A 14764-nucleotide genomic window follows, 5' to 3' on the forward strand; every position below is an offset into this window, starting at 1 on the left:
AATACACCTCTTTTACCCCCAAAATTTTGCATAATCATGGTTTTCATTTACTCCTGGGACATGAAGATGTCCCAAGAGAAATCGAAAACAATGTCTATGCAAATGTTTGTGGGATAAAAGAGGTGTATTATGGGATTTGTGCAAGTAGTGAATAGACCATCCTTTTTGTTACTGTGAGTAGTCAAGAGGTTAGTCACGAATGGTTCAGGCCTTAATATGCTGAGAACAAATTTGGAAGTAGTTTTGGGAACAAGGGAACACAAGCAAATTTTAAAAGGGAAAAAGGGAACAGGAACACCCTCCTCCCCCTTCCCCCTGGAAGGCCCCCACTAAGCATTTCGTCCTGGTTTCATGTGAAGGGCTGCAAAAATTTCATACCCGGCGGTCTGAGTTCGTCCCTGTCTCATGTAAATACCCCCTAAGAGCCTGATAGGATAGTGAGCTTCAGCCCGGGATGAAATTTCGCTCCGCCCACCGGGTTGAAATTTTGTTGCGATCACATGCTCAAATTCAGCACGGACACAAAATGCAATTTCCATGGGAAAATTAATGTTCGGCAAGGGCTGAAAAACATGATAGCGATTACATAGATTTTTCAGCCCGTTTGCCCGGGTGAAACCGTCTGCATGTAATCACCACTTTCATTTTAAAAGGATTTCTTTCAGAACCCTGGCTGAAATTCGCCAGGTATCTTTTTAACTCCTATTTAATGCCATTCCATAGTTCTGACCTACTTCTGGCCGTTGTTAACCGGAAATAAATCTGCCCCTTTTTGCGTTGTTAACCGGAAATTATATCTGTGACTCCTGTGGCTCACTGAGTACCTGGAAGTGAGTAAGTAAGTTCCGGAAGTAGGTGAGCTCCTTTTTGTGTTGCTACCCGAAATAACAAATCACTATTAAAATTTGCTTTTATTTGGTGCCCACATGTTCGTGGCTCAGTTCACATTTGGACGCGGAGAGACACGAATTCGAAGAAGAACGGGGGAGGTTTTTTTTCCCCTCGTTCGAATTTGAATTCGTGTCTCAAGCCCCGGGGGGCGGGCACACCCTGCACTCCCAGCCAAAAAATGGAGGTCGGATGCCTGGGTCGGACGCCCTATGGTGAGCTCCGTGTCTTTTGGACTTCTAGTCCGTTGCAGGCCTTCTTTCGTTTTGTAGTGTTATTTACTGATTTGTCTAGGTTGTACTTTCTCTGTGGTCCTTGTTAGAGATAATGATGTCGCTTATTCCAGAGAGTTTGGAGGAAATACTCGACAACAAGCTGACTCCTTTGCGTAGTTCACTTAATTTCTTAAATGCACGACATGAGAGTCCACTCAAAACATTCAAGGAACAATGCTTTAAAAGTAAGGAACTTTCTTCTGAGAACAGTGCTCTTAAAGTGGAGATTTGCTCATGAAGAAGATCTGTTAAAGACCAACACGTGTGGCTGAACGACCGGGAGCAATATGGCCGCCGCGAATGTCTCGAATTTTGGCTGAAAGGAAGATACTCCAGATCTGGTCTGCAAAGTCGCGAGCCTAGTCGGTGTGAAGATCACTGCTGCGGATATATCTACGAATCATCGAATCTAACCCAAGACATTTACTTCGAATTTCCCACCGCTCATGCATTATTGCGAAGTACGAGGGATGAAGTGTACAGAGCCCTTCCTTGGCACGTAACGTGAATACTCGAAAAACCTCAATAACTTTGGTCTCCTTGCGGAGAACCCTACATTTATTAGCGAATCGTTAACTGAAATGAACAAAAACCTTTTCAAGACCTTCTCAAGATACCTTGAATATCAGTTTAATGTATGTGGACATTCTATGGAAATATTTTCCTACGAGCAGCCCAGCAATCGGATCAAGTACTTGTTCGTCTCAAGCAGCAGGCAGCTAGTTACACTCAGCAGGATGCACAGCCCACGTGAAGATCTTATTAAGATCTTAGTATTAAGTTTCTTAGCAAGATTCTTATTAGGATTCTTAATAAGAATCTTAAAGAACCTTACAAGATCTTGTCACAATGTTCTTATAAGGTCTTGTAAGATCCTTGGAGGATCTTCTAAGATTCTAGCAAAATCTTAAGACAACTTTCAAGATCGTTCCTGCAATCTCACGAGGTAGTTAAGGACCGGCAGGTACAAAATGCAGGTCACAGGGCACAGGTCACAGGTCATTCTTTAACCTATACATAAAGTATCCTAAACATTCATAAAAGCTAACCTTAGGCCTAATTACGCCTAAACAAAAGTTTTAGGCCTAAGGTTAAATGTTATGAATGTTTAGGATACTTTCTGTATTGGTGAAACAATGACTTGCAACCCGCGACCTGCGACCTGCAACCTGCAAATCAGACCCACCGATTCGACACAGCAGTATGTTCAGACAAGTGTTTGAGGGGCGGGAGAATGGAAGACAAACGCTCTCGAGAAAAGAGGGGAATTCGGACTCTTTTATAAACAGCTCATACCACGAGTTTAAAATTAAGTATCTGACTCTACAAAGGAACTGTGAACATGTAGTGGATCTGCTTACGAGCAAAATTACTGTAATAACCCTAGGGTTAGGGTTATAAGTCGAGATCTCGCGTTATAAGTCGAGATGTCGAGTAATAAGTCGAGGTAGGAATTCTCGACTTGCAGAAAATAACAACACCAGTATGACCTTTACGGGCCACCGTAGTACCGAGAAGAGCAATGCACCAGAGCCAGACACGAAAACTCCTAAAAACCAGCAGGCGAGACAAACCAGGGAACGTGTACCCACGACTAAGGCAGTGGTGCGACCCTTGGGGTTCTAGGATGTTCGAGGGTATTTTTTTGAAAAACACTACTTACAATGTAAAAGAACGCTATCATATACAGCCTGTGGACAGGCTCCCGGCGCTATCCACTGGATAGTAATTTATCCGGTGGATAGCGTTTTCCCTCGTTTGAACAACTGGGACCAGGGGCCTGTTTCTCGAAAGTCCCGAGAACTTTTCGGGCCCGAAAAGCCAGTCGTCAAACTGCAATCTGCTCATTTTGAAAAGCTGATCCTTTAACTTGTTTTTAATGTACGAAAAAGTAAGAGGATTGCGAAGTTTGATAGCTTGGAACCTCGGCGTTGCGAAGATATACAAGGAATTGTGGCACCCGAAATAGGCCCGAAAACTGGATCATATTGGGTTCCTGAGCACCCGAGGCCGATCGAAAACTTTCAGGACTTTTGAGAAACAGGCCACAGGAGCCCGTTTCTCGAAAGTCCAGTAACTTTACTTTACGAGCCTGTTTCGGGTGACATAAAATGCGTTGTATCTTGAAAATGGAAACACTTCAAGTCACGAAACTTTGTGATAGTTTAGTTTTTTTTTCTCTGATAACGAAAACATGTTAACAGATCAGCTTTTCAGGATAAGTGGATCATAGTTTTTGAAATTGCTTTTCGGGCCCGAAAAGTTTACGGGGCTTTCGAGAAACGGGCCCCAGGCGTAACATACGTGCCTGCAAAATAGGAATTTTCTATGCGACATGCATCCACCCGGCATCAGTACAAAACCTGTTCGGTTTTTCATTACTAACTCCCAACTATTACCCGAAACGGAAAATACCATGACTCTTTGTTTGTCCACCCAAATTTTGAACAAGCATTGTTTTTGCTTTCTCTTGGGACCATTGTCAGTCCCAAGACAAATTGGAAACAATGCTTATTTAAAATTTCGGTGGAAAAACAAAGAGCATTATGGTATTTTCCGTTTCGGGCAATTTGTCAGATGAGCTGTTACAGAAACGTGCTATAATAATGATATTTCCATTTGACTTGATTTGCGTTAATTCTTGGATTTCACAAGACGTCACGGCCGCCATATTGGTGTCCCCAAAGAATGAAATGGCGTCCATGTTGGTGTGCCGATCCAATCAACCGGGAATTGAAAGCTATTATTATGCTAACGTCTTCTCTTGTTGTCGTTGAAAAACATGGCTGTTGATCACGTGAGTGAAACCCAAGAATTGTTATGGCCCCACCAATCAGTGCTCCAGCGCTAGAATCACTAGACAATAAAATTAAGTTACGTTCGTTTTCTTTCCTTTCCACTAACTGATTACCTACAATACTAGACATATTTAGTTGGAACACTTAGCGAATGGTCAGAATCATCGTGTTACAAGATCGTAGCTTATACCACATCCCCCTTCCCCCATTCAGGAAGGGGGAAACGGCGATGGGTGTTCCAACAAATGTGACGAGTATTGTAGCCTACCAAAAATATTAAGATGCTGGTTAACTTTTGACAAGGAGTTGAGATTTCGGTTGATTCTACAGGGGCATAAACGTAACGTAAGAACCGTGCGTGTCTGGTCTTCTCGAGACAGAGGTGAGAGATGATTTCATGCAGACTGGAACGCTTAAATTGCTCTGTTGTAAACATGGTGGTTCACAGCACCAGTGAAGTCGTCTCTCTGGCCTTTCTGTGGGCGAATTCCAGGACCTACCGATACAATTTGAGCAAGTTTTGAAAGCTAAAAACTTCAATCGATGCTGTATTTTGCCGGTAGGACTGGGTGGCTCCACACTCGTAAGAAAATCTATGAAATGAGAATCGGGGATCTGCCCTTGTCATGGAACGGCCGAATTACCCAGAATTCCTTTTGCACATGAAGGAGGCAAGCGGAGACTGGTCCTCATCAAATGAGGAAAAAGTAGCGAGAAGAAGATTTCTAGGCGGATACTAAGGAGTAGCCAAGGTGCTTGCTGTTAACGTAGACTTTTAATCATAGGAAATTCGGCCTGGCCTTTAGTACTTTCTTGCCAAAGAAATAATGTAAATAAGAGAGTAATGAGATTTATATTTGCGATTACCTGTCCTCTTACGTACCACTCAAGTCAAACTCTACATCTCTATGCAATAAGCGCATTCAAAATTTCCTCATATTATCTTATAAAAGTAGTTAAGGAAAGAAAAGGCTTGTCCTGCATATATGAAAAATACGCTTTCTCTCCCGTTCTCTTCTTATGCATGATCTTCGTGGAAATTACATTCTGTCCCTCCATAAACCTAGAACAACCAGTTATGGCCTTAGTTCTTTTTCTTACGTATTAACTAAGTACGTTGCGAAATGCGCTACCTGATCTTTCCCGTATCACTGAGTTTACTGGTTTTAAAGTAATCCAGGGCCGGATTTTGTACAGCGGCTTTTCGTTTTGATTAATATATCTTTAAATATTATTTAATATTTAGTTATGTATCTGTATACATTGTGTATGTTAGCTGTAATGTCTCGAAGATATTATTCTGAAATTCGAGATGAAATAAAGTTTTATGCATGCATGTATGTTACCTTCGCCAGGGCGCATGCGTGCACTTTGTAATCTGCGACTCCAGTGCTTACCATATGGCAGATAAAATGACTTTTCTTTTGAATATATAAGCCATCGAAATCTTACGTTAAATTGTAATGACAAGGGCGGTTTGGAGCTGTGAGTAGGCGTGGGATTTGTCTCATATGGTTTAGGGGCCGACATATCCCTCCCTCAATGCCGTACCGGGAGGCGAGGTCGGTAGCAGAAAGCAGCGAAGGGCCAACTGCGTCCAAAAGCGATCGCACGGGCCGAAATCCCGGGATGACTCGTTTGGTACGACGCTCCAGCGCCACGTCTGGAGGAACTGCATCTTTTTCTCGTCTCGTCTTCAAACATTCCGTCAGCGCATGCGTGCGTGAATGTTCAGCCTCTCCGATACTTACAGTACTAGACATATTTAGTTGGAACACTAAGCGAATGGTCGGAATCATCGTGTTACAAGATCGTAGCTTATACCACATCCCCCTTCCCCGAATTCAATGTTGTGTGAGAATTTTTCGGGCGACTACTAGTAGTTGTGGAAATCAACATTGGAGGAAGGGGGAAACGGGGATGGGTGTTCCAATAAACGTGACGAGTATTGTAGATACACTAGAACTTGCTATCCTTGATCGCAGACAGGCCCAAAGGACCAAACTGTCTTAGGATATCTGCAATGATCCTGATCATAAACTATACAATTTTTGCCAAAGCCAAACGAATGTTTTCTCGACCTAAGAAATGGGCGCAGCAGATTCGTCGTTCCGTGCAGTTTGCAACACCAATAGACTCAAAAATACATATGTTTATACATAATATGTACGCGTGTAAGGTGTCACCATTTCCTCTGTCGTGTAAACGCGCCTTTACAGTGGCCTTGTGTTTTGCCAGCTGATGCCACAAACGATTAGGTATTGAGGAAGAGAACAACAAAATGCACAAATTTTCGAGGAAATATTTACAATTTATGACGAATAAAAGACGTGATCTCGGCTCACACTTAGCTCGAAAATTTAGCAATTGTTGCTTTGTTAAAAAAAAACCTTAAAAACACTCCGGAGGCTCCAACCGTGGATTCGAACCCACGACCTCCGCAATGCCGATACAATGCTCTACCAAATGAAGTATGAAGCCATGCAGTTGGGAACAGGTCAATTTTTTTCCCGTGAAGGACTCGATAAATGAGATGAATGTATATTTGAAGTGCGGAATAAAAACAATTGAGAGAACTGAGTGATCCTCGGACTTTGCTGAGCGATTTAAGGCCATTATCGCTTTATTGTCATGCGTGCGAATCCCTTTGGAGCCACCTTTATTTTTCAATTAAAGCCACTTCCGGGTCACTTCTCTCATTCGTCTATATTCTGTACTTTAAACTTATATTCATTTCAGCCAGCTTTCATTGAAAGGCTTGCCAGCTGAGCAAACTATACTGTAAAATGAACAGACTTAACTGATTAGACTGTAATGTGAAGTGCTAGTTTTCAACCCTATGTGAACCAAATTTGGGCGCCATTTATGCAAAGGGTCTATGGGCCCACACAAGGACAGAGAAAACTCTGACCAGGGTGGGAATTGAACCTACGACCTTCGGGTTAGATCACCGCCGCTCTACCAATAAGCTACCTTGTAGCTCCTCCCCCTCCCCCCTGGAAGGCCCCCACTAGGCATTTCGTCCTGGTTTCATGTGAACGGCTGCAAAAATCTCATACCGGTCTGAGTTCGTCCCTGTCTCATGTAAATACCCCCTAAGAGCCTGATAGGATAGTGAGTTTCAGCCCGGGATGAAATTTAGCTCCGCCCACCGGGTTGAAATTTGGTTCCGATTACATGCTCAAATTCCGCACGGACACAAAACGCAATTTCCATGGGAAAATTAACGTTCAGCATGGGCTGAAAAACATGATAGCCATTACATGGATTTTTCAGCCGGTTTGCCCGGGTGAAACCTTCTACATGTAATCGCCACTTTCCTTTTAAAAGGATTTCTCTCAGAACCCTGACTGAAATTCGCCATGTATCTTTATAACTTTCATTTTATGCCATTCCATAGTTCTGACCTACTTCTGGCCGTTGTTAACCGGAAATAAACCTGCCCCTTTTTGCGTTGTTTACCGGAAATAACAATATTAACTATGTGGCTCACTGAGTACCTGGAAGTGAGTAAGTAAGTTCCGGAAGTAGGTCAGCCCCTTTTTGTGTTGCTACCCGAAATAACAAATCACTATTTAAATTTTGCTTTTACCTATTTGGTGCCCACATGTTCGTGGCTCAGTTCACATTTGGACGCGGAGAGACACGAATTCGAAGAAGAACGGGGGAGGTTTTTTTTCCCCTCGTTCGAATTTGAATTCGTGTCTCAAGCCCCGGGGGGTGGGCACACCCTGCACTCTCAGCCAAAAAATGGAGGTCGGATGCCTGGGTCGGACGTCGTCGGACGTCCTATGGTGGGCTCCGTGTCCTTTGGATTTCTAGTCCGTTGCAGGCCTTCTTTCGTTTTGTAGTGTTGTTATTTACTGATTTGTCTCGGTTGTACTTTTCTCTTTGGTCCTTGTTAGAGATAATTACATCGCTTATTCCAGAGATTTTGGAGGAAATACTCGACAAGAAGCTGACTTCTTTGCAAAGTTCACTTAATTTCTTAAATGCACGACATGAGAGTCCACTCAAAACATTCAAAGAACAATACTTTAAAAGTAAGGAACTTTCTTCTGAGAACAGTGGTCTTAAAGCCGAGATTTGTGTATTAAGAAGATCTGTTAAAGACAAACACGTTTGGCTGAACGACCTGGAGCAATATGGCCGCCGCGAATGTCTCGAATTTTGGCTGAAAGGAAGATACTTCAGATCTGGTCTGCAAAGTCGCGAGCCAAGTCGGTGTGGAGATCACTGCTGCGGATATATCTACGAATCATCGAATCTAACCCAAGACATATATTTCGAATTTCCCACCGCTCATGCATTATTGCGAAGTACGAGGGATGAAGTGTACAGAGCCCTTCCTTGGCACGTAACGTGAATACTCGAAAAACCTCAATAACTTTGGTCTCCTTGCGGAGAACCCTACATTTATTAGCGAATCGTTAACTGAAACGAACAAAAACCTTTTCAAGGCCTTTTCAAGATACCTTGAATATCAGTTTAATGTATGTGGACATTCCATGGAAATATTTTCCTAGGAGCAGCCCAGCAATCGGATCAAGTACTTGTACGTCTCAAGCAGCAACCAGCAAGTCACACACAGCAGGATGCACAGCCCAGGTGAAGATCTTATTAAGATCTTAGTATTAAGTTTCTTAGCAAGTTTCTTATTAGGATTCTTAATTGAGAATCTTACAAGAACCTTACAAGATCTTGTCACAAGGTTCTTATAAGGTCTTGTAAGATCCTTGGAGGATCTTCTGAGATTCTAGCAAGATCTTAAAACAACTTTCAAGATCGTTCCTGCAATCTCACGAGGTAGTTAAGGACCGGCAGGTGCAAAACGCAGGTCACAGGGCACAGGTCACAGATCACAGGTCATTGTTTTACCAGTACAGAAAGTATCGGATCCCTAAACATTCATAAAAGCTAACCTTAGGCCTAATTAGGCCTAAACAAAAGTTTTAGGCCTAAGGTTAGCTTTTATGAATGTTTAGGATACTTTCTGTATTGGTAAACAGTGACCTGTGACCTGTGACCTGTGACCTGTGTTTTGTACCTGGGACGGTGCCTACTATTGTTATTGCGCATACGTTCTGCACATCTTGATATACTCAGATTTCCTATGGGTCGTGCATATCATACAGGGATATTTTTGCCCGGTTCAAAACTATGCAGAGAAAGCAGAACTTAGCAAGTGCTCTTGGTATCCAAAAAGAAAACTGGTGGTAACCACGCATTTTTCAGAGATAATTAAGCTTCAATTTGGAAAAGAATGCCATACATTACTTTGTATTTTAAAGCTTTTTCCAAATATTGTTGATTAATTATCTTTGAAAAATGTGTGGTTACCCCAAATTTTCTTTTTGGATTTTAATAACACTTGTTACGATCTGCTTTTCCCGCATGTTCAGTAAAACAGGAAAAAATACCTTTGAATTAGTAGGCACCCTCCTTAAGCTGATTAGTATTGTACCTTTTAAACATATGTTATTCATAGATTCTCCTTTAAGCAGTCCTCTCTATTAACACAGTGACCCCTGGGAGTGAGATTAAACAGATTTTTTAACACCAGACGGTTTTACTCCTCAGCTTGGAGCATCCTAGGGCGTTTGAGGTGTCAGGTGTCAATTGGTTAATGATCCCGAAATGTCCTATTTGTTTCAAACCTGTCAGCCATAATAAATTGTGACTCGAGCTGTCGAATGTGATCTATGCCGGAACTTTGCCTTTTTAAATGCTCGTTCCTTTCGCTTTAATAAAAATGCTATTTCGGTAATGAATGACCTGTGGCTTTTTAAAATTTGTTCCCCCGTTTCTTGAAACTTCTGAAATTTTGGACGTGTCTTTTAATTTGAGTACTAATGCACCTATCATTGGCTTCCCCGTGGAGTATATGTGGGGAAATACAATATGTGGGGAAATACAATGACATTGATGGGATTTTGGGAAAATCCTTGACATTGTTTGATGAAAGATTTCTTGCGGGGGGGGGGGGAATCTCACAAGTCAGGCAACTACTGAGTGGTCAACGGGATAATCCATGCAGGGGGCTGGAAATGTGGAATTTTAGTGATGAGAAAATTAAAGCCACCTTAAAGTGCTGTCATCTCGGAAAAATGTGTAGAGTCTGGAAACAAGTGCAGAAATACCCAGATGTCTCACTCAGCGCATCTCTGTATCCTTTCAAGTTTTGTGGCACAGGTGAGTAAATCAGTGAGAATCCATACCTTTTGAAGCCCATTCTTTGTCAAGAAGCTTTGAAGTGTAGAAGTTATTGCTTTCTCTAGTGTTAATTGAAGAACTGCTTTGCATACCCAAACAGTGGTTTAAGGTGATTCCTTGGTTTTGCATTGCGCAACCCTACTGTGCATGATTTCTTGCTTCATTGATGTGCGCACATTGACAAAATGGTGGATTTTCATTGATACCAAGCTCAATCCGTCAAGGAATCGCTATTTTCTCCTGAACGAGTACAGGGGCCCCCATATTTTATTTCATATTTTTGTTGAGAATGTAGTAGTAAAAAAATCAACAAAAATCTATGGCCAGTTTTTTGGCAAAATTATTTCATAAAATTGTATGGAAGGAGCCATTACTAGTTGAACAGACCACATACAGGTTAAATCTGTTTTGGAGTGATAAGTACTCCCAAAGCCATTCAAATACATTTATTCAGGTACATAAGTGAATTAACCATAGAATGACACCAGGCTACACATTATATCATAGATTGCGTTTATAAAATCGAATAAATTTGTCCAACGTTGCGGTTGGGCTGCAATTGTCAAAGTGGTTTAAATGGCCGCATTTGTCAGCGTCGTACCATGGGACTGAGCTTGACCCCCCTTTTTATTACATTTTTGTCATTTTTAACAGTGTGTGAAGTTTCATCAGAAATCTGTGACAAGTTCCTATTTTTAGGGAATCACCTTAAATAAGTACCATGAAAAGCATCGGCAACTTCACTCAGAGAAGTCAGCTCTTTTTCCCCTTAAACTGAAGTAATTTAAGTTATATTTTTCAAACCTAAGATTAAAGGGGCACTGTCATGCTTAATTTGCTGTTTTTAGGTCAAAAACGGGTAAGAATCTAAATTAGTACTTTAGCTCACACATACAACATTCCTAACGACCCACTGACAAGATATAAAATATATTTATGCCACAAAGAGCTATTTGCACTTAAATTTTTGGTGTCTCTCTGAAGACACACTCTCCAAACTTGAAAAAAATGGCCAGTTTTTTCAAGTTTCAATCCATTTTCATCTTTTCCATCCCTGGCTGCAAACAACAAAAAATAGGTTCAGTGCACTTCAGTGGTCATTGGCAACAAAACTACAGCATTATTTTTTGGTTTTCATTGATGCAAGGATTTCTTTTAGTGTTTTGAAGTTTGTCTAAAATAGCGTGACACTGTCCGTCCGTTGGCACAAGTATAAAACTAGACTGGCTTCGCATTCCTTCTGTGGGTCAAACTATGGGAAATTCGACATTCGTTTCAAGGAGCCTATTTTTTGGAATAATATTGAGGAGTCTTAAAAAAACTTTGCTTTTACAAATTTAAGTGTTCCTTTAAAAAGTCTATCATTATGTCATATTAATTTTACTTGATTTCAAGTGACGTCGTCTCTATGCATTTGTAGTTGCTGTTTTTTGTGTTTGCCTGTCTGTTATCCTCAGTCATAATTGTGCCTCCGTGAATCGACTTTTTTTCCATTATTTATTGCGTTCGACAAAGGAGAACGCAGTTAGAACGCAGTTCATAATCTTGGGTGTCCTGTGGTTTCAAAGTTGACCTTTTTTGAGATTCTACATTTTCTGCTCCATTTTGAATGACGTCATACGTCAGCTGTGCAATTTCTCACAATCATCGCGCACCTCGTGGGTCGTAGGAGCCCAAGCAAGTCTGAGCATCGTAAAGCGGATATGTAAAGACTGCCTCGTGGACTTTCCTATGAATTTTGTTTTGTTTTGTGTTTTTTTCCCCAAATGCTATACTGGTCAATATTCAATTATTATTACTATTTTATTTTCCCCTTCTTTGCTTTTTGGTTTCAATATCTGATTCGTACTTCATACTTAGTAGGTTATTTTTATGCACTGTATTTAATTCTATGCGTCGAACTACTGCTCGCCTCGAATAGCTGTAGCTAACTGCGAGCAGTGGTACATCATATTTTTTATGTTCCAAACTTTGTAATAAACGTGTAATAATTAAGCTTGAATAAACTTGAAGCTTGTAATAAATGAGTTTGAATAAACTTGAAACTTTAACTAGAGGTGCAGTAAGTTAAGGAAAGCGTGACACTTAGTTAACGTGACCTGTCCAACTAAAACTACGAATAGGAAGTATTGTTGCTTCTGTTGCTTAACCAAACGTGCAAATATACTGTTAATATGTTGCATGCACAGCCAACGTATTACATCGTGGGAACTAGTCCTTTCTGGTCCTTTCTTCTACTTGGTTTTCATGTAGGATTCCAAACGCCTAGTTTCTCAGGATTTACGTATGTATTGATTTGTAAGTAAGGCATTATACTCACGTTCGAATTAGGATATTTACTGGGACGGAAACATCATATACTCCCTCACATATACCAGACCTCAAATTTTGTCCCCACGAACGCACTTCATAATTAATGATTACTCCTAGTGCATAATTCTTTATTCTGCCTCCTCGCTAGATTAGCTTTCTCGTTATTTTCTAGGGGGCATTGTACCTTACTGAAGTCCAGTTTCTTACTTCTTGAATCTCTATTTATGTGTGGTGCAAATAAACTAGTTTTCTGGTAAAGTTGTTGTTCACAGCAATGTTTTATTTGTTTTAACAAACTTAAAAGTTTATTTGTATACTAGTGTTTCCTGTCTTGAAGTTCGCTGGGGCGCCTCCAATTCTGTTTCCTTTATAAACAATCCAACGCTTCAATATTTAATCGAGATATGAATCTTGCATGTTTAAATAGTCTGATATAGTTTTTGTGTATTGAGCAGAGTTGAAGTGTTTTAAAGTTGGGTTTTACTTTCATATTCCGGACGAAAATGGCGGAAGACAAAGAGAAGCATTGTTATCCTTATTGGGTATTTCTGATTAGCTATTGTTACGTTCGTTTTGTTTTGTTAAAAGGAGCAGCACGAGGCGTAGCCGAGTGTTTTTAGACCCGATAAAACACGTGCTGCGAGTTTTTTGAACGGCTCCAAAAACATTCCACAAAGAGCGTGTCCCTCTGGACTCAAAACAGTGGTTCAAATTGTGAGAGGTGAATATTAGCATACAAGAGATACAAGCTATTCTTTAGCATTCTTTACATAAAGAATACTAACGAGGAGTGTTTTGTCAGGATTTAAAGCTCATACACATGACGTTTTATCGGTGTTTTGATAGGCTGTTTGGCTCATGAATTATTAATGATTTTTGAAACACTTTTCCGTTTTGACGTATCCTTTTATTTATCACAATTCTCAAAATGAAGAATACACGGGGTTTTAAAACGTTTATTTCTTGAAGTATTTCTTCTGGTCAGTGCTGACAGAATGCAAAATAACATTTTTCTTCTTTTGATTGTTTTACAATTCATTCAATTCGTTCCCAAAAGAGTCAACTTGTTTTTTGTCACCTTAGTTTGGACGTTGTGCGTAATTAAGGATTCCTTTGTACCTCTGGGACAAGTTGAACCAATGAAAAAGTGTTTTTCTTTTTTGACACGTTTATGCTGAAATGATACGTTCAAGCAGGAGCCGCGTATGATGATATTTTTTATCCACACCCATTCTTATCTCCAATTGCAGTAACAAGGCGTTCTGAATTGCATCCAGTGTAGGGACGAGTTAACTTTGGTTGGAGGACATGGTGCCGTTCATGGCAGGATTGACTCGACGGTAAGAATTTTCAAATGGGGCTAAACTGCAGAATTTAGGGCCACACGTAGAGACTCTACTGACGAGCCGGCTAGTTTGGCTTGTTTGCTATCCCCTGCCGAGCGAAACGAGCCACAAGAATAACAGACCCCGATATTTATATGACTCGTTCTTTCATCTCATATCCACTGCCGAGCCAAACGAGCCAGTAGTTCCATAGGTCTCGAATGTGGACCTGTATTCTGCAGTTTCTCCAAAGAACAAGTTCAAACTTTTGGAGAATTAATGTTCTTTCTCGTTTGGAGCTGACCACGTTTTAATGTTCAGGAAACCGCTTTCTGGAAACCTTCATGTTCACTTAACCTTATTATTGGAATTTTGACGTGGCCCCTGTTTCTTCCAACTCGAAGTACACGAAGATATTTTAATACAATAAACTTTTTTTTGCACTCGAATTTAAGGCAGCAAATACATGCTTGTATCCCCAAGTTACCAATAAAAACTTGAAATCCTTAAATAAAATGAAATTATGCAATTATTGCTTGATATAATAATGACACAAGTTGGAGATGAAAAATCAGCTGCCACAAAAGGTGCAGCAGTCGGTATCAAATTTCATTTTTAAATTTCCATATTCCTGGATTGTTCTAGTATCGTTTGCAAGAGAATTCCATAACTTACTACCGTATTACGACAAGGAATGAAGATCATATCTAGTGGTATTTACTCTGGGCACTATAAGGAAGTTATCTCCCCCCAAGTAAATACTACATTTCGGCAATGCGAATAACTTGGCCAGCCTTGTTGCGGGCGTCGACGAAGGAGCCCGCTTCCTAATCTGCGACATGACGTCTTCCATTTAGGTTGTAGCCGTGAAAAATCGAGATTTCTTGATTTATACTCGTCCTGCAATTTTTTGAACAGCCGCTGTTAAGCCGTTTTCGCTCTGTTCCATACT

The 14764-nt window shown here is 40.8% G+C and overlaps 1 long non-coding RNA gene across 9 annotated transcripts in view; it reads left to right on the forward strand.

Moving 5' to 3' along the window:
• Nucleotides 1-979: 979 nt before the first annotated feature.
• The window catches only part of LOC138024469 (uncharacterized), a 55421-nt gene continuing 41636 nt past the window's right edge, over nt 980-14764 (forward strand). For 2 of the 9 annotated variants that reach the window (XR_011127011.1, XR_011127006.1), the window contains exons 1-3: nt 7712-8569; nt 10077-10153; nt 13738-13827. This is a non-coding gene — a long non-coding RNA (uncharacterized lncRNA). Of the gene's footprint in view, nt 1914-7706; nt 8570-9998; nt 10154-13737; nt 13828-14764 lie in introns of those variants that run through there. The other 7 variants (XR_011127010.1, XR_011127008.1, XR_011127014.1 and 4 more) reach the window with 7 other exon arrangements.

This window comes from Montipora capricornis, chromosome 11 (assembly GCF_036669925.1).
Source record: "Montipora capricornis isolate CH-2021 chromosome 11, ASM3666992v2, whole genome shotgun sequence".
Taxonomy (NCBI): Eukaryota; Metazoa; Cnidaria; class Anthozoa; order Scleractinia; family Acroporidae; genus Montipora; species Montipora capricornis.